This window comes from Mauremys reevesii, linkage group 10 (assembly GCF_016161935.1).
Source record: "Mauremys reevesii isolate NIE-2019 linkage group 10, ASM1616193v1, whole genome shotgun sequence".
NCBI lineage: Eukaryota > Metazoa > Chordata > Testudines > Geoemydidae > Mauremys > Mauremys reevesii.
This window is the reverse complement of record NC_052632.1, coordinates 34,051,290-34,077,385: the sequence shown is the minus strand read 5'-3', so window position 1 is coordinate 34,077,385 and position 26,096 is coordinate 34,051,290. Positions and strand designations below refer to the sequence as shown.

General features: G+C 48.1%; 2 pseudogenes; both read left to right on the top strand.

Annotated features, from left to right (window-relative positions):
- LOC120373116 overlaps window positions 1-23,085 on the top strand; it is a 66,061-nt pseudogene extending 42,976 nt beyond the window's left edge.
- Window positions 3,490-17,599, top strand: LOC120373114 (annotated as a pseudogene).
- Window positions 23,086-26,096: the final 3,011 nt, after the last annotated feature.

Genomic DNA, 26,096 nt, shown 5'->3' with positions numbered 1-26,096 from the left:
GATACAGCGGTACTCATAACTTAGCTGCTCACCTCTGAGCTCAGGCGCGCCTCTCTTTACAGACACCCAGCGGCTTATAGCTGCTCACCTCTGAGCTCAGGTGCGCCTCTCCTTTCGGACGCCTGGGGGCTTCTCCAGCACTCCCCGCCGCAACTTATAGCCGCTCTCCTCTGGGCTCAGGCGCGCCTCTCTTTTCGGACGCCCAGCGGCTTATAGCCGCTCACCTCTGAGCCCAGGTGCGCCTCTCCTTTCGGACGCCCGGGGGCTTCTCCAGCACTCCCCACCGCAGCTCCTCCGCCTGGAACAGGCCACCGACACTAGGCCACCGACACTATCATCATTCGATTCGAATCACGTCGGGGTCACCATTTGTTGCGTCTCGGTGCCTCTCAGGCGGGCACGGACAGAACCCAACAATCAATGTGATTGGTAGCAAAGTCATTTATTTCTCTCCAGCATGCTCTTATATACAATTATGGCAGGCAATCAAGCAATTGCTAATTGGTTAAATAGATACACACAGGCACAGCTACAACTTCATAGGGTAATTATCATCCTGTACAACTTTCTGATTTATTATCCTGTTTACTGCCTGCTGGCAGATTGAGAACCAGCCCAAGGCCAGCATCTCACAACACAGTTTACAGCCTAATTAGCCCGTCCTAGAAATCTAAACACTTAGCTTCTAACATACCCATCTGCCAAGTTCCCACAACCAAGGGTCGTGGTGGATACTCAGTTTACGGACGATTTTTAATTTAAGATTGGATGATTGTTTAAAAGACATGCTCTACTTTACAATGAAAACTATTGGAAAAAAATTAGGACCTGTGTTATACCAGCAATTGGACTAGACTGGGGGGGTTGAATTTATCGTCTCATAACACCGTGGGATCCACAGACTGTATCTAAGGGCTCCTCCAGAGGTGGTTGTTACCATAGCACAAGGCTTGTCAACCTGTGGGCCGTGGATTCCTAGGGCTCCACAGATTGTGTCTACAATTTCCACCTCCATTCAAAATTTTGGATTCATCCACAAATGAGAAAAAAATCCACTGGTCTAGATAATCAAAATGGGCTTTGGAATCTCTGATGAAATTGAATTTCCGTTGTTTCGGCATCTCTTAAGAGAGAACACGAGTCTCCACTGTACATCAGATTGATTGTTGTGGGACCCATTGCTTCTATCCCCTCCTCGGTTTTATTCAATATCTTCATTAACGATCTGGAGGATGGTGTGGACTGCACCCTTAGCAAGTTTGCAGATGACACTAAACTGGGAGGAGTGGTTGATACGCTGGAGGGTAGGGATAGGATACAGAGGGACCTAGACAAATTAGAGGATTGGGCCAAAAGAAATATGATGAGGTTCAACAAGGACAAGTGCAGAGTCCTGCACTTAGGATGGAAGAATCCCATGCACTGCTACAGACTAGGGACCGAATGGCTGGGCAGCAGTTCTGCAGAAAAGGACCTAGGGGTTACGGTGGACGAAAAGCTGAATATGAGTCAACAGTGTGCCCTTGTTGCCAAGAAGGCTAATGGCATTTTGGGTTGTATAAGAAGGGGCATTTCCAGCAGATCGAGGGAAGTGATCATTCCCCTCTATTCAGCACTGGTGAGGCCTCATCTGGAGTACTGTGTCCAGTTTTGGGCCCCACACTACAAGAAGGATGTGGATAAATTGGAGAGAGTCCAGCGGAGGGCAACAAAAATGATTAGGGGGCTGGAACACATGACTTATGAGGAGAGGCTGAGGGAACTGGGATTGTTTAGCCTGCAGAAGAGAAGAATGAGGGGGGATTTGATAGCTGCTTTCAACTACCTGAAAGGGGATTCCAAAGAGGATGGATCTAGACTGTTCTCAGTGGTAGAAGATGACAGAACAAGGAGTAATGGTCTCAAGTTGCAGAGGGGGAGGTTTAGGTTGGATATTAGGAAAAACTTTTTCACTAGTAGGGTGGTGAAGAACTGGAATGGGTTACCTAGGGAGGTGGTGGAATCTCCTTCCTCAGAGATTTTTAAGGTCAGGCTTGACAAAGCCCTGGCTGGGATGATTTAGTTGGGTTTGGTCCTGCTTTGAGCAGGGGGTTGGACTAGATGACCTCCTGAGGTCCCTTCCAACCCTGAGATTCTATGATTCTATGATTCCTCATGGAGATTTCCTCCCCCAGAGCCTTCTACCATGGGTTTGACCATGGGGGTGGGATGACTTTGCCGCAGAATCCCAAGAAACTGCATCCTGAAAACAATTCAGGTCAGATCAAAACCCTCATTGGACAAAGGATCATGGTGCAGTAGGAGTGAATGGAGAGAACAAGCAAGGGCGGTGTGGAACTTTCTGTACTCTCCTACTTTCTGGAAGCCAAATTCTGCAACATGGGAAATTCACAGGGCCCAAATTCTTCTCTTACAGAGCTGTATCTTTAAATGACTGCCCTTGCCTGGTTTCTAGCCCTATCATAGCCCATGCTTATTAAAGGCTTAGGGGACAACGTGAATGCCTATTGAGCACATAGGCAGAAGTGGAGATAGAGAGTGTATAATTTAATACGTGATTGAGTTCAAGCTTCTCTGGTTGCTCACACTTCTGGGAACGATTTCAGCAACTGTTCTGATCATCAGAGAAGTTGTCCCAATGAAGGCCCCGATCTTACAAGCTGATTATTGTGGGTGGCTCACTGCACCTAGGATCAGGGGCGGCTCTACAAAGTAGGCTGCCCCAAGCAGCGCGGAGCGCTGTGCCGCCCTTCCCCAGTCCCGCGGCGGGTCCCCTCTTCCCGCGGCTCCGGCATCCTGGGGAGGGCGGCATTTGGCTCCGGTGGAGCTCCCGCCGGCATGCCTGCGGCAGGTCCACCGGAGCCCGGGACGAGCGGACCTGCCGCAGTCATGCCTGCGGGAGCTCAACCGGAGCCGCGGGAAGACGGGAACCGCCGCAGGCATGACTGCGGCAGGTCCCGGGCTCCGGTGGACCTGCCGCAGGCATGCCGGCGCGGAGCTCCACCGAGCCAAATGACGCCCTCCCAGGATGCCGCCCCAAGCAGGCGCTGGCCCGCTGGTGCCTAGAGCCGCCCCTGCCTAGGATGAAGCTCACCGAAGACTCTGCAGGCGTCCACCTACAGGAGCTGCCTGCAGGGTTTGAGCCTGAGAGGGTTTGAAAGGGGTCCCTTTCTACCTATGATACATTCACAATGCAGCTGATGTAACAGTGACAACCCAGTGGTGTGAGTAAAACTATTTGAAGGTGTAAAATTGCCAGGCAATGGGGTCAGAGTCAGTAGAAGACCCAGTGCTATCGCTAATTCCAATGGATGAATCATCTCTCTTGCGTGCGGTGAGGACTAGAAAGCAGCACATGAAAGGGAGCTGGAGGGACTCGAGTGCCCGTTGCTGGGCGACAGGGAGAGGCGGGACCCAGGCCCCGCCCCGGGCGCTCCTCCCCACCGTACCACCACCCCGGCCCCGCACATGCGCAGCAGCCCACGGGTTCGGGCTCCCCCTGTCGCCGGGCTCCGGAGCTGTGTCTCGGCCCGTGTCCGCGCTGCTCCGCGGGGCCATGGCCGGGCCCCAGGTGCTGAAGCACCGGCGCACCACGCTGGAGCGGGCCGAGAAGCTCCTCTCCGGGCCCGGCTTCCCCGACTGCAACCTCCGGGGCAGGTGGGAGCCGGACCGGTCCGCCCCGCCCCCTCCGGCCGGGAACCAGCGGCCCGCGGGCGGGCGTCCCCCGGGCCGGCGCTGCGCTCGCGCTCGGGACGCTTGGCCGGGGGGTGCGCGGGCGAGCTGCGGAGCGAGCCCCGCTGGGGGACCCGAGCCGCCACCGGCCCCTGGGTCCTGCTGGCCCGGCTGTGAGCGCGGGCCGGGATCGGACGGGTCTGGGTTTGGAAAGCGACGTGGCTTCTCCGCAGTGAAACCCGCTGCTCGGGCTGCGGCTCTGCCTGAGAGTCGCAGTGAGTCCAGCCGTGCCCCGGGGCGGGGGCGATCGGGTGGGGCGTCCCCACCTACTACAGCGGGTGTCGCTGCTCCGAAAGCTTGGAGCAGGCTGCGGAGGGAAAGGGACACTTGCAAGCTCCTTTATTGTGCGTTTAAAGGCTTTACAAATCAAAGGTGCTCAGGTGCTCTGCTGCTCTGTCTTTCCCCTTTGCTGTTTCACGCTGCAGTTAGGCTGGTCAGTTTAACTTTTCTGCTTCTTTCTCTCGGATTCTGACAATGCCTTTGGGTTTCTCACAGTGTAGGAAGGAGGTTCTCCAGAGAGATCCTCTCACAGACCCATCTGTCTTACCAACACCGCAATCTTCCTGTTATTTGGCTCTCAAATATTTAAACAAAAAGACTACTTTCATAGACTCTACAATTACTGCATCTACTCCTGGCAGCTGTCACATAAATCCTTCCTCCTGCAACTGGCTCTGCTCAGGAGGACCCCAGCATGGAGCCTCATTGAAGTTAATGGGGCTTCTGCATAGACGCACAGCCAATCCACTTAAAATAACTTGCAGGATTGGGGCCTGAATATATGCATGCCCAGGAAGCTAGATGTGAGCTAAAAAGGATTGCTGCATGTGTGTGTCCCCCTCCAATCCTGCCATGGGGCACAAAGGAGTCAGGTAGGCTGTGTTGGGTGGGAGAAAGTGGGAAGCAGCCAGCCTCAAAGCAATACTACTGTTGTCAGTTCTAGTTCCCTGCACACACGTGCACTACTCTGATAGCAGCATGGTGCAGCCACTAACCAGGGGGGAGGGATAGTTCAGTGGTATGAGTGTTGGCCTGCTAAACCCAGGGTTGTGAGTTCAATCCTTGAGGAGGCCACTTAGGGATCTGGGGCAAAAATTGGTCCTGCTAGTGAAGGCACAGGGGGCTGAACTCAATGACCTTTCAAGGTCCCTTCCAGTTCTGGGAGATTGGTATATCTCCATTTTTTACCTTATGTCACCCCCCCCCCACCACCACCACTTGTATTACATTTAAAAAAATCCTTCAGTCCTGTTTTCCTGGAAAAGAACAAACCAATAATTGCATTGTAACCACCTTCTTCAGAACTCAGATGAATGAATGACATGTTGGGTCTAAGACTATGTCACTCTGCTGCTTCAGGAGTGGAATTTCTGTCTGGACTATACATTTCCTCTTGATGCTTTAAGTCATAATGTGACTATTGCTGCTCAGCTAGTGTCTTTAAAATCTGTACAAGTAAATAACTGTACCATGGTATCGCTATATGTAGTTCATGTGCGTTCACTTAGCGACAGATCCTCAGGTGATGTAGATTGTCATAGCTTCATCCAGTGCTAATATGCTGTAACCTTTGCTTGCAAAGGTATTTGTAAAGCGTTGAATGGGGGCTCCTATCATTTAAATAGAAAAGAACAAAAGGGAAACGTTGTTATTAAGAGGATGGTGATCAATTGTTCTCCACATCCACTGAGGATAGTACAAGAAGTAATGGGCTTAATTTGAAGCAAGGGAGATTTAGGATGGACATCAGGAAAATAATTCTAATTATAAGGATAGTTAAGGTCTGGAACAGGTTACCTAGAGAGGTTGTAGAATCCCCATCATTGGAGGTTTTTAAAGAGCACCTTGGACAAAGACCTGTCAGGGATGGTCTTCTAGGTTTACTTGATCCTATCTCAGCACAGGAGGCTGGGCTAGAGGTCCCTTCCAGCCGTACGTTTCTATGATGGTGTGATTTGTGGGAAGAAAGAAAATCTCCATGGCTTGGCACTTGTGGTAGTCAAAATATACAAGGCAGATACAGGTGTTCTGAGAGAGCCATTGGTGACCACATGCCACGCTGGGCACCCAGGATTATTGTCAGGCTAATAAGCAAGAGGATCGTTAGTTTTTTAAAACATTGGGTTTTTTTAAACTGAATGTTTCTGCAATGGTGAACCACTGGGGAAAAACCAAGCATGACAAAGCTTTAGCCTTTGTCAGGAGATCGGGAGACAGATCCTCGTACCTTGGGGTGATTGGCTTTATTGCATGTCATCTTTCCTGCAGGCTTTTCGGGGACACCTGCCCCCTGGTGTCTCTCTCCTGCTTCCAGACCCCTCAGCGAATCCCACGTGATGAAGCTGTCAGACAAGAATTCAAACCTGTGAAAGTTGGGGACTCCTTTGGACCCACGTAAGTACCAGCCTTAGAGGAACAAAGTGATGTGAATTGATTTTTAACTGACGTTTATTTAAATGAGGAAGTGATGTGAAGTCGCTATTGTTTTTCCCCTTGAGGGACACAATGAGCTCTGTGTGTGAGATTCCATTTTTACTCCCCAGGTGCTGCAGATTAATCAGTAGGACTGTGTGCAACACCTGTGTGTATGCAACTATTTTTTTTCTACACCTAAAGATATCTTTAGCACTTTAACTTCAGGTTACTTGTATGCGTATTAGCTAATCCTCACAAACCCCTGATGAAGTAGGACAGAAGATATCTAATCCTCCCTGTTTTACATTTGGGAAGAAACTGAGGGATGGAGAAGTTAAGTAACCTGAGGCCTTGTGGCAAATCAGTGTCAGAGGCAGGACTAGACTGCAAGCTAGGCACTCTGAAATCTCTTTGCTCAGCCATCTACCTCACTCTTTTGGATTCTTTCAGCTCCATGTTTAGGACTTTGATTTTGATTGATGCGTTGGGCCTATTGGTAAATCTCCAGGCAGAACAGAAGTCCTGTGATAATGCTGGGACAGTTAAAGGAGGTATCATAAATACCTGTTTCTTGGGTGTTTGTAATTTGTTATAAAAATAAACTCCAGACTAAAACTTGACCCAAGAACTCTGGAAGCTAATTACTTGTCTCTGTCCATCCTGAGCCCCTCTCCTCCAACTTGACTCCCATGACAGCAGTCCCTGTGGAATACTTCATGTTAGACTATGGAGGTGCGGGGAGTGGATCTTTGAGACTTGGGCCTTCATGAAATAGGGTTGATTTCATCCCTTTTCTCCCCTTCTGAGGCCTTTCCTGCCTGGTGGGTAGTTGTTCTATCCCTGCAGTCACAATCTCTGGTCTCACTCCATGCTGGTAATGTGAGACCCCCTTTGTGTGCCCCTTCTGCTTCCAGCATGGCAGCTCCTTTGTCCTGATTTCTCTGAGAGCAGGTCAAACTGTTGCCAGACAGCTGTCTGATTCACTCGACAGCTGGCTGAGATGCCCTGGCTCTTTGGGACCTGGGTGGAATGTGTGGGTGTCTCAATCCAGTTCCTAGACAACAGGTGTCTGTACTGTAAAAGCACCTCTAAACTTTCCCCCCTTGCTGACTGTCTGACTGGATGAGCCATGGAGAACAAACTGCCCGTGGATGTTCCTGGTGGGTCTGGCTTGATGTGTATGGGTGGAGGCAGAGCGTGGGGTGCTTGTACTGCTGCTGACCATGCCCTATCATACCTGATCTATACAGAGCAGATCTCTGTCTACGGGGCTGTCAGTTGAGCATCTTTCACTCTTAGGAAAAAATAAAAGCAAGCCCTGGTGGGATTGTCTCCTGTGTGTGTTTGTGCATTGGTGTCTGTACATACTACGTGGTTTCCCCACAGACCTCCTTAGAGATTCTGCTGAGGCTGTAGTGTCTTGTGCATGTTAACCTTTCATAGGGAAATGCTTAATCAGGAACGGCTCAACATCAGTTCAGAAGTGTATGTACCTGTCTTTCAGGTGGTGGACCTGCTGGTTTAAAGTGGAGCTTAGCATCCCCAGAGAATGGGTGGGGAAGGAAGTGCATCTCCTGTGGGAAAGTGATGGGGAAGGGATGGTGTGGAGGGATGCGCAGCCGGTTCAGGTAAGAGGAAGTGTGTGTGCCAATGCTAGATCTTTCTTAGAAGTATGTCATAGGCAGTGCTGCAATCAATGCTGTTTCCGTGACATGTCCTCTGCCTCAGCCCTTTATAATGGGGCTGTCGGAATTCCCTGCCATTTGTTACATGGTTTGCATCAGACTGGATTTGAATTTCCTCTAATTATATAGCGCTTCCCTGTTTTGTGAGGTTTTTAATGCAATATTCCTGACCATTGGTCTCTGGCATGGAATACCCATGGGACTGGTATTAACCCTGCGGTTGCAGCAACTCACCAGGAGAAGCCGACCCTTTCTATGATGTTTTTAGTGTCTGTTTGATGAGGCATGGAGACATGTCCTAGGGAGTTTGAGCAAAATCTTCATTCAGCGGGGTGCTGCAAATGGTCTTTGTAGTAGTTCTACAGGCAAACAGTGAGCACAGTCTCAGTACGCACAACTCCATGGTAATCTGCCATGTGTCAGAAGGGGCCCCTCTGCTGATATGTATCAACAAGCCATGGGTTAGTGATTCTGTACTGATGCAGCATGGCAGCCATTCCCATTGAACCTGTGTTAACATCTCTGAAGTGAGTGTTGTCATGGAGCTATGTTAATGTCCCTCCTCCCTGTCGTGATACACAGGGTTTGACTAAAGAAGGGGAGAAGACCAGCTATATCCTGACAGACAGCCTCAAGGATGCAGAGCCTCACAGGTGAGCACTGATGCTTGCTGAAATTCAGGGAAACCCCCACCCTGCACTGGTTGGAGGGGCTGTGAGGTACTCTTGGCACAGCCACACCACACAGGGAAAGTGCCCAGGCCTCTCTGTTCAGAGCTGTGAGGACCAGTGATGTAGCATTTTCACCTATTGGCAGCTCAGCTCATGAGGTAACATCAGGCTGGATTACAATGACAAGGTTTATTGATTGCTGTGCTTCAGAGTGTGAGCTGCTCACTAGGTAGGATCAGGAAGAAATTTGTCCCACGTGGGGTAGTGTTGCACGGTTAGGTTGGTGTAGTATGTCTGTCTCTGAAGCACTGGCCACCATAAGAGACAGGATACCAGCCTAGATGGGCCACTGGTCTGGCCTGGTCCGACCGTTCCTGTGCTTTTGGCAGATCTTGTTTCCCAGTCTCTACGCAGAGAACACAGTGAGTTGCTCATTGATCTCTGGTGACTTTTGTTTCCCTTTTTCTCATTTCTACAGTCTGACTGTCTATGTGGAAGTTGCCTGCAATGGTCTCTTTGGGGCTGGAAAAGGCAGCCTGATTGCACCTCCTGACCCTGACAAGAAGTTCACCCTGCACAAGGCGGAGCTTGTGGTCTTCAACAGGGATGTCCATGAGCAGCTGGTAGATTTTGAGATACTAGTGGACATGGCCAAGGTTAATACTTCAGTCCTCTGTCTCTTTTATTCTCCAGCTCCTCTACCTCCCTCTCTCCTCCTTTTTTCATGACTTTCCTTTGGTTTGACCTCCTTCCCCCAGCTCTCCAGCCTCTACCAAAAAGACCTGAAGCAGTAAGTATTTGCCATTGTAGCTTGTGTACAACTGGAAGTGTCTCCTTTGTCTCATCATGTCAGCTAACATCAGCAGCCTCTGAGTTCCAAAAAAGTGAAATGTGTATAGTAGGGGAAGGAAACACCATCTTTGCGTATGTATTGCCTCAGGCTACACGTGTCATTGGTAGAGAGGTGGGAAGTTGGTAGGACACTGCTAATGGGCTGTCCATGTGTGCAGCAGTTCAGCGTGCTATCCATCATATAGACTCTCAGCCTGTCCGATATAAGAGTTGCTGAGCTAAGCGTCTCTCTCTTCTCACTCTTGCCCTCCCTCAGTTCCTCAGGGAGGAAAACCAGCAGAGCTTCCAGACACTATATGTGGCCAATCAGATGGTTAACCTGCTTGATGTCACAGACTCCTCTACCTTCCCTGCAGTGCGTCACCTCGCTTCTTCCATCTTCAGGCAGAAGAATGGCGAGAGCCAGCACTCCATCCATGCTATGGGCCACTGCCACATTGATTCTGGTAAGAATGGGTCCAGGGGATGTGTGCTATGGAAAGGCCTGTGGTTAGTAGGGCTGGCCAGTGATGCTGGGTGCTGCCAGAGGGGAGCAGTTCTCAGGCGAGCAGGCACTGAGTGTTCTGTAGAAGTGATGCTCTGAGTCCCTAGGAGAAGGGACAGGGACATCCCAGCTATCAGCTACAAAATGTATGTAGCCGTGTCAGCCTGACTGGAGATGGTGACTTACCACAAGGCTGGAAGGCATCCTTTACAAAGGGGCATGTCAAAGCCTTCCATGCCCATTCCTTAGTTCCTTTGCCTGGCCCCTAGATTTCAAATTCCCAGTGGGGTTTTCTCCAGTCATGCTATTGTGGGGAAAGGAAGTGAGGTATCCAGACAGCCAACAGCCCCATCAGCTGAGGACTCTTCAGGACTTACAGCCATGCTTCAATCCACTGACATTTTAATAGTGTGATTTTTCCCATGTCTTCACACCCTGCAGTGGTTGATTCTTGTAAAGGCAGCACAGCTTGGATCCCAGATGAGTAGGGCCCTACCGAATTCACCGTCCATCTTTGTGAATTGCATGGTCATAGCATTTTAAAAATCTTTGTCACAATTTCAGATATTTAAATCTTAAATTTCACGCAGTTGTAAACAAAGCATGAATATGTATGGAAAAACAGCAAAATACAAACCTGTAAAGCCCTCAAGTCTGTGTTTCTCAAACTAGGGGTCCCAGCCCAAAAGGGGGTTGCAAAGCTATTGTAGGGGTGGTCGTGGTATTGCCACCCTTAGTTCTGTGCTGCCTTCAGAGCTGGGTAGCTGGAGCATGGCAGCTGCTGGACTGATGCCGAGCTCTGAAGGCAGTGCCGCAACCAGGAGCAGCGCAGCATTCAGAGCTGGATTCCTGGCCAGCAGCCGCTGCTCTCTGGCCACTCAGCTCTGAAGGCAGTGCCACCAGCAGCAGCAGGTAGAAGTAAGGGTGGCGATACCATACTATGCCATCCTTACTTCTGTGTTGCTGCTGGCAGCGGCACTGGATTCAGACCTTGGTGCCTGGCAAGCAGCTGCCGCACTCCAGCCACCCAGCTCTGAAGGCAGCATAGATGTAAGGGTAGCAGTACTGCAACCTCTATACAATAGGCTTGAGACCCTCTTTTGGGTTGATACCCCCCATTTGAGAAATGCTATGTACTTGTATATACTTTTACCCTATAGTATAAAAGAATATAGTACAGGGTGAAAGTACACAAAATATCAGATTTTATGGGGGAACCCAGGTTTCATGGTCCGTGACACGTTTTTCACAGCTGTGATGAGGCTCCGTTGTGTCTTTCCAGCCAGGGGAAGGCAGCACAGAATGGGCATTGGCAGGCGACAGACTGTATGTGTATATAAAATAATGGCCATTTAAAATGGAAAGGCCATGTGGCCACAGTGAGCTCAGCCTGCTTCTGTCCCTGCAGCCTGGCTGTGGCCATACGAGGAGTCTATCCGCAAGTGTGCTCGCAGCTGGGTGACTGTTGTACACCTGATGGAGAAGAACCCGAGTTCACGCTTGTCTGCTCGCAGGTGAGTTGTCATCTTCCGCTCTCAGGTGGGCAGCAAAACTCTTGGAGCAAAGACAGGAGGAAGGTTAGTGCATATTCTAAGGAGCATGGTAAGTGGCTGGGAGAGGGGCTGCTATGCAAGGGACTTCTCTATCCCTGGTCTCCAAGTTGTTTCTGCCATGCTCCCAAGCCCAGATGCCAGGTGTAGATTTCAGCCCAAGCCTCCTGCCTGGTAGCAGAGAGCTGTCCTGCCAGGTCTGGGACCAGTCCTATTTGAACTGAGCTCCAATGCTTGCTAAAAATTCAGGTTTGCAGCTGCTGTGAGTCAGAAGCTTTAGACAAATTGGATAATCTCTAAAATAGTCTCCGGGTGCTTTATGGTTCTGTCTTCTTTGCAGGCCCAGCAGTTTGAGTGGGTGAGGAACTGGTATCCTGGGCTGTACGCTCAGATTCAGGACTACGCCAAAGAGGGACGGTTCATACCTGTTGGCGGCACCTGGGTAGAAATGGTGAGGTCACAGCAGCCCTTCTGCATCGCCCTCTGAGTCTTCTCTCTAACAGATCAGTTACTGAGTCTCAGATGCCTTCTCTTGACATCTTCTTCTGCTCAGACCCTCAAGGGGAATCATGAGAGGGGTTTTGGAACCCAGCCCCTAGCCTGGGGAGCCCTCCCCTCTGGAAACGTAACCCTAACCCTACCGTTTGGAATACTAATGGTACCTGAAGACCACTACCCTTTAGAACCCTTATCCTAACTCAGGGACCCCTACCTTTGGGACATTAATCCTAGGCGTTGGGGCCTAACACAGTGACTCCTACCCTTTGGAAACCTAAATGTATCCTGGAGAGCCCTATACTCTGAAACTTTAACCTTCACCAGGGGAGTCCTATGCATTGGAAACCTAAATATAGTGTGAGGAGTCCTCTCTGTTGGAACCCTAATGCTACCTTGGGGAGCCATACCCTGTGGAACCCCGACCCTAGCTTGGGAGTCGCACCATCTTGAATCCTAATGCTTGCTTGGGCAGCCCTGTTACCCTAGCTCTAACCTCTGGAACCCTAACACTAGCCGGGGTGTCCTATCGATTGGAAATCTAACCTGAACTTGGGGAGCCTTGCCCTCTGGAACCCAACCCTAGCTGCAGGAGTCTTATCTACGTGAACCCTAGCCCTAGCCTTGGGAGCCCGACCCTGTGGAACCATAGCACTAGCTTGGGGAGTCCTATCAACTGGAATCCTAGCCCTGTTCCAGGGAGTCCTACTCTCTGTACCCCTAACTGTAGATTAGGCAGCCTTATACCCTGGAACCATAACGCAGTAGCACCTCAGCTGTATTGTGAACACAGCTCTTCCCTTTCCCCAGACTCTGTTACCCTCCCCCTCCCCTCTGGAGGGTGTGTCAAGTCCATACATGACTGCAGTGTCTCAGCTGGGAGCTGTATGGATTGGGCCTGCCATGGGGTGCATGCTGCTGGGGTGGCCACTCTCCTTTCTCTGCTGGCAAGCGGGGCAGGAGATCTGCATAGAATTCCTCAGAGCTGCCATTGTCTCCCAGGTCGGGAATCTTCCCAGTGGCGAATCAATGGTGCGTCAGTTTCTGCAGGGACAGCGGTTTTTCCAGCAGCAGTTTGGGAAGCTTTGCTCGGAGGTATGTGTTCCTCCTTGGTGGATCCTCTGTGTGTTCCTTCTCTGTGGGGGTGGGGAAGTGATCCATGTGGTCCCTTCCAGAGCTGATATTCCCGGTGTCTCTGCTTCATTCTTGGTGGGACACGCTCACTTTGGAGTGATCTATCTAAGGTATGTATGTGGCCCATCACCGTAGTATTTGAATTCTTTCAATCTCTTTTGTATCTATCCTCATGCGCCCCTGTGGGGAAGGGCAGTGCTGCTATTCTCACTGTATAGATGGGAAAACCGACGCACAGACCAGCCCAGTGACTCGTCCAAGGTCACACATGAAGTCTATGGCAGAGCAGGGACTTTATTCCAGGTCTCCCAAGTCCTAAACTAGTGCCTGAACGGCTGGACCATCCACAAGAAATTCCAGCTGGAGGCTGCTAGGGCCTCGGATATATTAGTGCAGCGCACTCTTCTTACCCCCCCAGTACATAGGCCTTGGGCAGTTCATATAGCACCCACTACCTAGCAATATTTTCTCCAGGCTGAGGGGCCCTGTGGAGGGCATTAGGGCCACAGTGATACGTGGCTCATTATATGGGGTATCCAGAATTTGGGCCTGTTCCCATCTCGGCTCTAGAGATGTATGGAGAGATAGGTGCACCCGACTACATTGTCTGAGAGACATCTGAGCAGGTGATGGGATTGTGTTTCTCTCTCTCTCTCACGTTCTGTTCTCTGCTCCCAGTTCTGGTTGCCAGACACTTTTGGATACTCGGCCCAGCTGCCCCAGGTGATGCGTGGCTGTGGGATACGATGGTTCCTCACTCAGAAACTCAGCTGGAGCCTGGTGAACACCTTCCCGGTGAGCTGGCCTTTCCTGCTGTGGGGGGTGTGCACATGTGTATGGGAATCTGCCCAGTGGGCTCGCTCCTGTCATAACTATGAAGGGAAGGGTAACAGCCCTCCTGTGTACAATACTATAAAATCCCTCCTGGCCAGAGACACCAAAATCCCTTTACCTGTAAAGGGTTAAGAAGCTCAGGTAACCTGGCTGACACCTGACCCAAAGGACCAATAAGGGGACAAGATACTTTCAAATCTTGGTGGGGGGAAGGCTTTTGTTTGTGTGCTCTTTGTTTTGGGGGTTGTTCGCTCTGGGGACTAAGAGGGACCAGACATCAATCCATGCTCTCCAAATCTTTCTGAACCAGTCTCTCATATTTCAGACTTGTAAGTAACAGCCAGGCAAGGTGTGTTAGTTTTATCTTTGTTTTCTCAACTTGTAAATGTTCCTTTTGCTAGGGGGTTTACCTCTGTTTGCTGTAACTTTGAACCTAAGGCTAGAGGGGATTCCTCTGGGCTCTTTGAATCTGATTACCCTGTAAAGTTATTTTCTATCCTGATTTTACAGAGATGATTTTTACCTTTCTTTCTTTAATTAAAACTCTTCTTTTTAAGAACCTGATTGATTTTTCCTTGTTTCAAGATCCAAGGAGGTTGGATCTGGACTCACCAGGAATTGGTGGGGGGCAAAGGAAGGGGAATGGTTAATTTCTCCTTGTTTTAAGATCCATGGGTTTGGATCGGTGTTCACCAGGAACTTGGTGGAAAAGTCTCTCAAGGCTACTCAGGGAAGAGTTATAGTACTTGGGAGGAAAATATTCTGGGGAGAGCGGTAGACAGAGTTTCCCAAATAACTCATGAACAATTTGGGTGGTGGGCAGCAAAATCAGATCTAAGATGATAGTTAAGCTTAGAGGTTCTCATGCAGGTCCCCACACCTGTACCCTAGAGTTCAGAGTGGGGAAGGAACCTTGACAGGCCCATTCAGAGAGCTCACCAGAGATTTACATGAGGCTAACTGGATCAGGTAGTTCATTAGCCACGACAAGAGAAGATTTGGCTACTGATCACATCATGGTAAGGTGCTGAAGTATGACGCCAACAGCTTTGAAAAGTTAATGGTGGGCAACCAGAAGTTTCCTTTCAGTAGCTCCCTTGACTCGTGCGCCAAATTCTGGCTGTCCCTGCGGTGTCACCCTGTGAAGCTGTATTAGACTCCCCCTTGGTGACATTTTGCTCTCTTCCAGCACAGCACTTTTTTCTGGGAAGGCATTGATAGCTCCCAAGTTCTGACCCATTTCCCGCCTGGCAATTCCTATGACCTAAAAGGTCGAGTGGAGGAGGTGAGCGATATGACATAGAAGCATACCCATCTGCCTACAGTCTTTCTGTCCCAGTGTACCCAGCTGGCAAGGGAATGTCACCGCCATCTGGGCTGTAAGCAAAGACTGTTGGAGGAGTGCCACATAGCGAGTAGGTGGGGAAAGGTGATAGGACAAGCAGCGGGGGGCTTTAGATGTTGGGGGGGAGGGATAGCTCAGTGGTTTGAGCATTGGCCTGCTAAACCCAGGATTGTGAGTTCAATCCTTGAGGGGGCCACTTAGGGATCTGGGGCAAAAATTGGTCCTGCTAGTGAAGGCAGGGGCTGGACTCAATGACCTTTGAGGTCCCTTCCAGTTCTAGGAGATTGGTATATCTCCAATTATAAAAAATAATAATAATAATAATAATATAAATGTTTGGAGTAAAGCCCAGATTTGTCTGTCCATGCAATGTGTCAGAGCCTTGAGTTTCTATAATGAGCTGCATTTTAAAGATAAATTCATGGGGGAATGGGGAGCTGATGAGTCTCTGCAGGAGGGCTCTCAACTTCTCCAGATTCTCCTGTCTCCTGGGCCCTGGTGGATGTGTCCCGGGAGGCAGAGCTGAAAAGAGAATGAACATGGTGAGAAGACAACAAGCTAGTGCCTGATCTTTACGCCTGCAGGGCTCTCCTTGGCTTGACTATGTGAGGGCTTGACACTACGTGTCATGTGTATACATAATTTTCTCTAGATGCTGAAAGCCATGAACAACAACAAAGACAAAGGCCGTGTGAACCACAGCGCTGCTCTCTTTGGTTTTGGAGACGGAGGAGGTGGCCCAACTCAGAAGATGCTGGACAGGCTGAAGAGAATGAGTGATACAGATGGGCTGCCCAGGTCTGGGGAGGCTCTGCTCTCTCTCCTCATCTGTCCTTCAGAGCTCAGTGCCGACTGCTGACTCTTGAGAGATTTCTGCTAACCCCTTTGGTCCTAGCATTCTGGAGAGTGGGGCTGGAGGGAGCTGATGATTCATGGCTGGGGCTGTTGCTTTCCCACTTGCAAACCATCAACTCATGGTAGGGAAGGAACCACAGGGCTCCTCGTTCCCTCTGCAGTGGGCAGCAGCTGCTAAGCCTGTCCTGTTACGATCTGCATTTCTCCCTCATAGGGTTCAGATGTCCACACCTGACCAGTTTTTCTCTATGCTGGAGAAGGAGAAGACCCAGTTGCTCACCTGGACAGGAGAACTGTTCCTGGAGCTACACAACGACACTTATACCACTCAGGCCCAGGTTACCACTTGCCCGGGATGGGAGGGGAGATAAGGCAGTGGGTGGAAACTATCTAGATTAATGTTAACTCTGACCAGTAGGGAAGACTTCCACTCTGAATCCATCTCCTTGGTATGCCATCATTGGCGCAATTTAGCGCCATAGTAGGACCCGATAAAGACCTTGTGATTCTCTAAAGCTTTGAGCCCATGTAATTTTCCCAGTTAGTCCAATATAAGTTATTAGGACAGAGCCCTATGTGCTACAATGATTGGTGCTCTGACTGCACCATGAAAATTAACAGAAAACTCCCATTGGCTTGAACCCTAGTGTAGACAAGACTCTTGCAGATGGTCCGTTTTGAACGCCATTTCTATTTAAGCTCTGTTCCAGCGTAGACACACCCTGTTTCTAGTTGGTCCACTTTCTAGGTCTCATGCACTGGCACAGCATTGGTGGGTTGGGGTTTTTAGCACTGCTTTTGGTTAATTCAGGTTTTCTTCTTTACAGGCCTTAAGTCTCAGCTTTAAACTATTGACAGGGTCTCTTTGAACTGTGTTTGAAAACAAGAGGGATGCTCTTGTTTGAGCCAGAGATGAGCAAAAGCTGCTCATTGGCTCTCGGGTTGATTGCTGAGCCACTGGTGGTTTTCCCTGTAGTAGGAAGGGGCATTCAGCCCTCAGTTGAGTGTGTCTCTCTGCCTGACCTCTGTAAACATGGTACAGAGAGGCTGCCACCCAAACCCTGTTGTTTCCAAAACTGACACTGCAGCATTGGGTGCTGCTATCAATTAACAGCATTGTGGGAAGTACCATCTTTCAGAACAGTTAGCTAATTTCTGAGCGACTGTAATCTCTGCTGTTACAGTGGGAGGGGCTCTGGTGAAGGTACCGTCAGGGAAAAGAGAATCTCATTTCTATTTGTGAATATATAATAGAATATTAGGGTTGGAAGGGATCTCAGGAGGTCATCTAGTTCAACCCCCTGCTCAAAGCAGGACTGATCCCCAGACAGACTTTTACCCCAGTTCCCTGAATGGCCCCCTCAAGCATTAAGCTCACAACCCTGGGTTTAGTAGGCCAATGCTCAAACCACTGAGCTATCCCTCCCCCCCCCCCAGTGATAGATACCGTCTACATCCCGATGCCTGATATAATGTTTTGCAACAGATGCAAAAATCTCCTCTGATAAAGCTCTTCCTGTTTCCACCTACTTTGGGATCAGATAAAGAAAGGGAATGGGCAGTGCGGCGAATACTCCATGATGCTGAAGTACTGAGTAGTTTTGCTCTGACCCAGAAAAATACTTTCCAATATCCTTCCATCAAACTGCAGCATCTCTGGAGGTAAAGTAGTTCATCCGAGTGCCACTATTGATTGGATAAAGCTGCAGTGATAATTGGAGCCCTGTGCCGATACAGAAATTTGGATCTGCATCCGTGATAATTAACTTGTATCTGACCTGCAATCCTCACTCCCCCTTCTATATGCATCTGCATCCGCACCCTACCTCACTGGTAGAGCTCTGCGCACGTACAAAAATTTGGACCAGCATCCAGTCTGCAATCTGCAAAGATGGTAAACAATGCAACCGCATCTGTGGATGCAGATATCTGCGGATATAAAGTGGATAACCGCAGATTTCTCAGGGCTCTAGCGTTAAGCACGCTCAGGTATATATAAAAAAAGCGGACACAGTGTTTTCATTAGATGAGATGGTAACAAACAATATATTAAGTAGCAAACCAAAAAGTAGCCTCGTTCATTTATAGCTTAGACCAAACCCCAGACAGTCTCTCAACAGACTGATTTAGAAGAATTCATTTTATGGAGAAGTGTCAGTTGCCTGTCTATCACAGGCTATTAGAAATACCCCTCTGGTCCTCAGGAGGCTGAACTGTTGTGTTCCACAGGCAGAGACCAGGAGACACTGAGATACCACCAATGCCCAAGGTTGCTGCCAAAGCAGGGAATTGAAGGAACAAGTATATTTGTTTCTGTGAATTCCCAAACCTGTGCCCAGGGAATCCTCCCAGAACAAGACTAGGAATACCTGGTTCAGGTGACTGCTAAGAGAGCGCAGGGCCTTCGAGCTGGCTGCACTCTCTCTTGTCTCCAATAGCAGCAGAGCAGGGTCTGGCAGAACTCACGTTTTTGATGGATGGAATGAAAGTGGGGACCTGAAGCCAGAAGGCCACAGTTACCATGTGCATGTGAGAACTGCCTGGCTGTGGCAGTCCCCGTCAGCCGTCAGCAAGATACAAAGGGCTTTGTCCTCTAGAATGAGGGTGGCATAGTTCCTTCATAGTGATACTAATCCATAGCTGTCTTCTGGTTCTTGCCTCGGTCCCTCGTGCTCAGGCTGCTGCTCCTGACTCAGTTCCATGACGTGTTGCCGGGCAGTTGTATCCAGCTGGTTGTGGAGGATGCCATGAGATACTATGCAGGTGAGGAGTGATTTGTACTTAGAGGCTTTTCCTGCCAAGTGGGTTGGGTTCATTGTAACACCCTCTGTCAGGTGGGTTTTAAAAGGTGGTGTTCCTGCTTTCTGATCTGACTCCTCAGCAGGTTTCATTGTGGGTTGGTTTTGTTACAAGCCCTAGAGGCCCTGGGGACTCCATATTAATAGGTGGTGCTCTTGGTGTTGATAATAACAAATGGGACCCAATCCGTTTTCCTCCCCTGCGCATCCTGCTTCCACCGAGGCTGGTAGGAGGAAGGATGCCCATAGTGCCCTGGGCCATGGCCCTGCTGCACCCAGCCAGTCTGCATTATGCCATTTGTCAATAACCAGAGAAAACAAGCCGCAACCATGTCATTACACAATCAGAGTCTGGCAAGCAGAGGACCCCCCCCCCTGCAGGTGGAGACTCCGTGGCCCCAGGAGCCCTGTGAGACTGGAAGAGACAGTGCATGTGAAGGATTAGTTTGAGCAGTGGGGATGGGGAGGATTGTTGGGAGGTTGCTAGAAATGGCTGCAGAGATGCATCAATTCCAAAGCTAGACGGAACCATTGTGATCATCTCACTGACGTAGACTTTAAGACCAGAAGGGACCCTCATGATCATCTAGTCTGACCTGCACATTTCCGGCCACAGAACCTCACCTATCCCCCTCCTGTAGTAGGCCTCTAACCTCTGGCTGATTTAAAGACTTCAGGTTACAGAGAATCCACCATTTGCACTAGTTCAGCAAGTGATCTATGCCCCATGCTGCAGAGAAGGCAAAACCCCTCCAGGGTCTCTGCCAATCTTACCTGAGGGGAAAATTCTTTCCTGACCCCAAATGTGGAGATCAGTTAGACCCTGAGCAAGTGGGTGAGACCCATCAGAGTTGGGTTTGAATTGTTTGATTTGGCAGATGTTGGTTAACCCCTTGTGTTCTGTGCCCAATTTCAGCGTTGGTCAGACTACGTAGAGCAGTACGTCAGCTCTGATTCTACCTCTCCCGAACTTCGGGAACACCTGGCCCAGGAGCCGGTTTTCCTGCCCAGGTGAGTGAACAAGCTGTGGCTGTGAAAAGTGACACACAGGCCAGAAGTATCCATGTCAGCAGAGGGAGAAAGATCTTACTCCGTCACAGTGTTGGCTGTTGCAGTCTCTTGTTTTTAGTACTCGGCCACTTTAGAAGACGTTAACCTGGGAGTAGCATATAGAGACACAGTGCTGCTGTTTATTCCAAGAGCCTACCCTGGGCTCCTGCTCTCCAGTGACTGAGAGGGGGCATAGGCCACAGGCAGCAGGGAGGTCAGAGGTTTGGGGAGTCACAAGCCCCCCCCCCTTTTTTTTTTTTTGGCAATCATGTCTTTGCTTACAGAAGCCGTCTAGCTGAGTGCGGGAGGTGCTGAGTCAGTACTTTTCACTAGCAGGGAGTTGGTTGTGAAATAGCTGTGAAAGGCCCCACTCTCCATAAACAGCTGAGATCAGTTGTGTTGGCTCATGGTAGGCACATGAGCCTAAAGGACTTTAATTTGTGACCATTCCACTCTGAGCAATACTTTGGGTTCCGAAGGGCTGGCCTGGAGCCACCAGATATGTCCAGCCTAGTGGGCAGAGGATGAGCACTAATCCCAACAGGGATTCTCTGGTTTACAGGAACCTGAGGCAGATCCGTAAGTGTCAGTGTGGTCGGGAGCAGCAGGAGAAGGAAGGGAAGGAGGGAAACAGTAAGAAGTCCATGGAGAATGTGGAGAGCTTGGACAAGCTGGAGTGTAAATTCAAACTGAACTCCTATAAGATGGTGTACGTGATCAAATCGGAGGATTACATGTACAGGAGGACCACTCTGCTGCGTGCTCAGCAGGTAGGAGTTGAGTGAAGGGAATGGGACGAGCAGCTGGTGTTTCCCTGAACTTCTTGCTCCCAAAGGGTGTCTGGGGAGAGTCAGAGAACGTTTCTGGGGTGGGAGGGGTGTTGTTCTCCTGTAACATTTAACACTCTTCCTATTGCTTTGAGGACGGGACATGACATGGTTTCGTCCACTGGACTCTGTAAACTTCCTCTGAATGCTCCTGAGATGTAACCCTCCCTTTCCTCCCCCTCCATTTCCCAAATTCTCCTGTTAGAGTCGGCAGCTGTTAGCATCCTTTTACTCCTTGGTTTCTTGCCTAGGGGCACCTCACATTGGTTGCTAACCCCCTTGTCGCGGTGGGCCTAAAAAGGGGGATAGCAAAGAACTGAAATGCTGACACGTGTTCTGACATGGCCCTCCAAGCTCATCTCATCAAGGAGCTGTGCCTTGTCCCTGCAGTCACTGAGAGTGGGAGTCAGGGTTGCTCCCGGGCAGGGGAGCACTGCAAACGAATGTACCAGCTGCTTGAAAGCGCTGGGTTTGTGACTAGGATAGCCGCAGTGATGTCATAATTACAGAAAGGTCCAGGGTGGATAAACATTGGAAGACTTTATTTTTTTAATTAAATAAAATTCCTTTTAAAATTTTTGTTACTTATAAGTTTTTCTTTTTAAAAATGAACCAGTTTAAAATGAAATCAGAATTTAATACAAATATGTTGAGGCCTAAACTTAGAAGATTAATATAAGACATTTAAATAACAAATAAATATGCTGAATCCATGACCCTCTCTTAAAAAACAAAAACAAAAAAACGCACTTTGAATTAAAGGCTTCTTTTCTATATAAAGAAAGTCAGGGAAGGCATCTAACTTTTGAGGTCAAGTTTCAAAAATATGGTACAGTTGGTTAGCCTAGGTAATTTAGGAGATTGTCTTCTTTTCAAGAGACATAGGCGAGACTGGAAATTTAAGCCCCAGTTACTTTCACTTAGGCATATTTGAAAATTTTCCCAGACCAACCTGAAATGATCAGTTTAATTCACTGACTACAGTTAATCCCTCTATTGAATAAATTATTTAATTGTCAATGTGAAGCATCTTTTGATAAGAGAAGTTTGTGTCTATAACATTTAAGGTTGTCTTGTCTAATGCAAATGTATTTTATATACTGCTTTGTTTGTTTAAATTCCAGTTACCATTCTAAAGCAGATTGACACAAAATCTGAGCAAAAAGTTAATTATCTAGTAAATAAGCAATATATCATTGACCATTTTCTAACATACTAAAAGTGTTTGGTTAATAAGAATCTGAAACTATTAAGCTATATAATTGCTTAAATGTATATAGTTGTGGTGTACACTTCTAGGTAGCAAACAGATGTACCGAATCTACCGTAAAGTGTTTATTTAGTTGTAAGTCAAAGAGTTTTAATGGTTATATCAACTAATGAGTGCATCTTACTTTAAAAAAATAGCTGAAATACAAATGGAAAAGCTGATTTAAATCAGTCCACCCTGGAAATGTCACAATGCACATTTTCCCAGGACTCAGAAGTTCTGGTTGTAACAGAATAGCACAGCTATGGGAGTATGTATAGTAGTTACTGGGACTGACCACTGTGATTAAGTCGGTGTTAAACTTCAACTAAGCCTTTATAAATTACTCATAACTTTACTGAGATTCCTTTTTAGTTTGCAATTTCTTAGGCTCTGTTTCAGTCTCAAAATAACTTTATTTTAGTGGGGTGCTGTGTGTATGTACGCATGTGCTGTGAGAGGTTGGGAACAAATCTATCCATCTCAGCATCCTTCTCTTCTAATCCAGCTGGAATTCTTGCATGCACATGAGACTGTTTCTGTATTGTTTTTTTAATAAACACCTGCATTGAAGGCTGACTATAGTCTTGCATCACCTGATACTGCCATTAATCGGGGAAAAGATAGGAGAAGCTTAGCATTATTGCAGCATTAGGGTTATAATCAAGCAGTCACGTCAGAAACTTCTGGAAGTTACTTCTATTGAGTATTTAATTCTGTTCTGATGCCCATGTACTTTTGTGTGTCCCTGTTTTGCTCATTAACACAGTGTTGAATCTATGTAATAAAATATACTGCTTGTTCAGACACTGCCTCCAATTTACTGAGGCTTTCCCTTGGTCAGTCGGCAAGGTCAGTGTTTGTATTGCCAGTTCCCCGGCAGAGCTAAACATCCCAAATCTGTTGGCCTAGGGAAGTGGATTTGTTTTTGCTTTTTAAGCGTTTTGTGATCCTGAATGTTGGTGGCTGTAGCCTTTTATTTTTTTGTCTCTCTCATTTCTGTAGTCCCATGAAAGAGTGAGCAAGCGGCTGCACCAGCGGTTCCAAGCCTGGGTGGACAGATGGACCAAGGAGCATGTGACCCAGAAATGGCAGCTGAGACAAACAAGAAGGGTTGGAGGCTTTGGTGTCCTGTACCACTACCTGTGATACAGAGACTCTGCACTTTGTGAGCATTAACAAGTGCCGTCTCAAATATGGCACAATATTCAAGACACCGTAAAGTCCCTGAATGAGGGAAGATCATGTGTGTGGGGAGGGGTGGTGTGTGTGTGTGTCTGTCTGTCTGTCTGTCTGTCTGTCTGTCTATCAAGGAAACAAGGAAGATGCCTTTCTCCCTTCACTGTGTATCTCCATAACATGGCCAGTTGACTAGTGTGCAGCTGGTACAGCCTGTCACCAGTGGGATTCGGTTTAGAAAAATGGATCTCTACAAACCTAAGCTGGAACTGTTGCCAACAGGCTTCTGACTTCAGCGTGCACTGTGGAGGGAAGGACCCTTTTCAGAACTGAGTGATCCTAGGGAAATGCAGCTAACTCGTACGCACCAGCAGTTTTGAGACTCCTCAATGGCCTGAGCTTCAAGGGAAGAGAACTGGATGTTGCATACATCCTGACCAGAGTGGTGCATTTAAAGTTACATGCTCAGATATGTCGTGAAACCCAGAGGTGCCTATCACAACTGGATTCTCCTCTGTTAGGCTGCTGCAGGTTTGCCAGGATCTCACCCGGGGTCACCCATCTGTGCAGTCCAGCTGTCGAAAACACCGTCTCCTGGATCGGACCCTCGACTCCTCCCTCCTTCACCCTGCTGGACTCCTGATTCAGCCAGTTCAGAACTGTCCTTTCTAGTGCCAGTGGGATTGTTTTGTACCTGCTTCTTTACTAGTCTTTCCTAGTGCCATGCACCAGCTTTTCACACACATACGCACACACAGCAGAAACAACACAATTTTAACATGTTCCCCTTCCTTTTTGTAAATAAATGTACATATTGTCAATTTTTTTGTTGTTTTTTATTAAAGAAAGTTTGCTTGATGTGCTAGCATAACTGTACCAGCTTCTTGTGTACCATAGTACCAGGTGGCTTGAGAGTTAGTACCTACAAACAGACCTATGGAGCCATTTATTACACTTTTTACCAAAGGGAGTTATCATTGTAGTGCTTTTGTGTGGAAACTTTTCTCTCTTTTGTAAATAAAAATACGTCTTGGTTCTTATTGAGGAAGACACTCGCTCACCCACGGCCCTGTTCCTGTTCTGAAAGGCACCATGCAGCATGCAGTTTGCAGTGCGGAGAGGGGACATTTGACCATTTTATTATTGGTTTCACAATCTGCCTCTGCCTTCTCCCCTCAATGTATGTGTTTTGTGGTGAACATGACCATGTTCTAAGCAGCCTGTTATATAATATATATTTATATATCTTCACTTTTAATTTTTTTTTTATTATTTTTTTGGGTGGGTAATTTTTATCCACCTGGTCTTCCAGCTCAGAGAACCTTTGCTTTTGGGATGTGTTGCTGAGCTACCTAGCTGGGGTTGATTGTGCTTATGTATTTTCCCTCTCAGTATTGGAGAAAATATCCTAAGTACCAAACCAGTATTTCATTAGAGCGTGTGTGTGTGTGTGTGAGAAAGAGAGAGTGGCAAGGCGGGTAGGCTGTGTGACGCATTTCACTAGTGAAATCCACAAATGGGATATATATTTTTTTAAGCATAGAAGTTTAGTGCTGGCATATATTTAAGCATTGGAAGATTTTGGTTTTCAGACAAGTTGGCATGGACTTCGTAAGCCACGACAGACCCAACTGCACTGTCTCTCCTCCTCAGAAGAGGCATCTTTTCCTTGCACAAAACAATGCTGCCAGTTGTGCCCGAAGAGCTTCCGTTGTCTCAGCTGGAGAGCTGTGAATGCAGCTTTGCTGCTTTTCCAAGTCCTCTTCTGAACTCTGTTCCAGGAAGGGGGTTTTATTGTGTCCTCTTCCATTTCAAAGGTTTTACACACACTCCCCTGCGCCTCACCCAACCCTCAGGTGTTTCTTTTCAATGTATGTTAAAGCTGATCTGGAAGTGGAAGTCTGGATAATTTAGACTTTACCAGCTTGGAAGTAACAGCTGCTGCTGCTTTGTGGGTGTTTTGTCCAAGAATCTGTGCCTGCATGTTGTTTGAGCGGAATGGGGTTAACATGGCGGGATTCCTGTTGTTCAAGGTACCTAGGAAAAAAACCTAATAAAACAAGATCTCCTCCTGCAGCAGGGTATTCACCTACAGCTTTCATCCCTCCCGATGTCTGACTTCTGAGCTCCAAGCTCTGATCCCAGCCTGTACAATAGCAAAGATTTCTTTTTACTTTAAATTGCTTTTTGTATTCTGTAATGTGATCCTTGGCCACCTATCCATGTGATGATTTCTATACAAATGTTGTAAACTTGACTGTAGTGCAGTATTTCCATTAAAATATCAGGGCTAATCATTGTGTATAGATTCTTCTTCCTTCTTGATCATACACAATGAGATTTTGACACACACTCTCCAGAGGGAAGGGAGGAAGATGCATCTGAGGAAATCACTCCTTTAATAAAAACAGAATTAGAGGTGGTGGGAGAAGATAGTAAACCTGGAAGTTTGATCTCTGTTTAGGACACTCACAAATGACCAATGTTTGACTTACCCTAGCAGATAAATTAAAGGGTATCGCCTCTGGATTCCAGACACTAATTTGTAAGCAATTCCCAGTCCCTGTTCAGAGGTGTGAAACTCCCTTTATTTTGTAGCAGTTGCAACATTTTGTGGTGGCGGAGAGACAATAATTAGCCACTTCTTCCCCTGGAGTTGGGAGGTCATCCTAGCTGCTATAGATCAGAACAAATAAGGAAGTTATCAGCCCTGTAAATTTCAGTTCCACTAAAGCTGCTGGGGGAAGGGGTTGACCCCCCCACCCCTTGAGTCAGTCTGGGAAATGGGATAATACAATTTACCAGCCAGTGGAAATGTCCAAAAAAACACCCCAACTCTCTCCCTCCATCTTGTTAGCAGCAGGGCTGTTAAATAACAAATCAATCCTTTTTGGTTCCTTAACACATTAACAGTTGTCTTTAGCCTGATTCTCTGTTGATT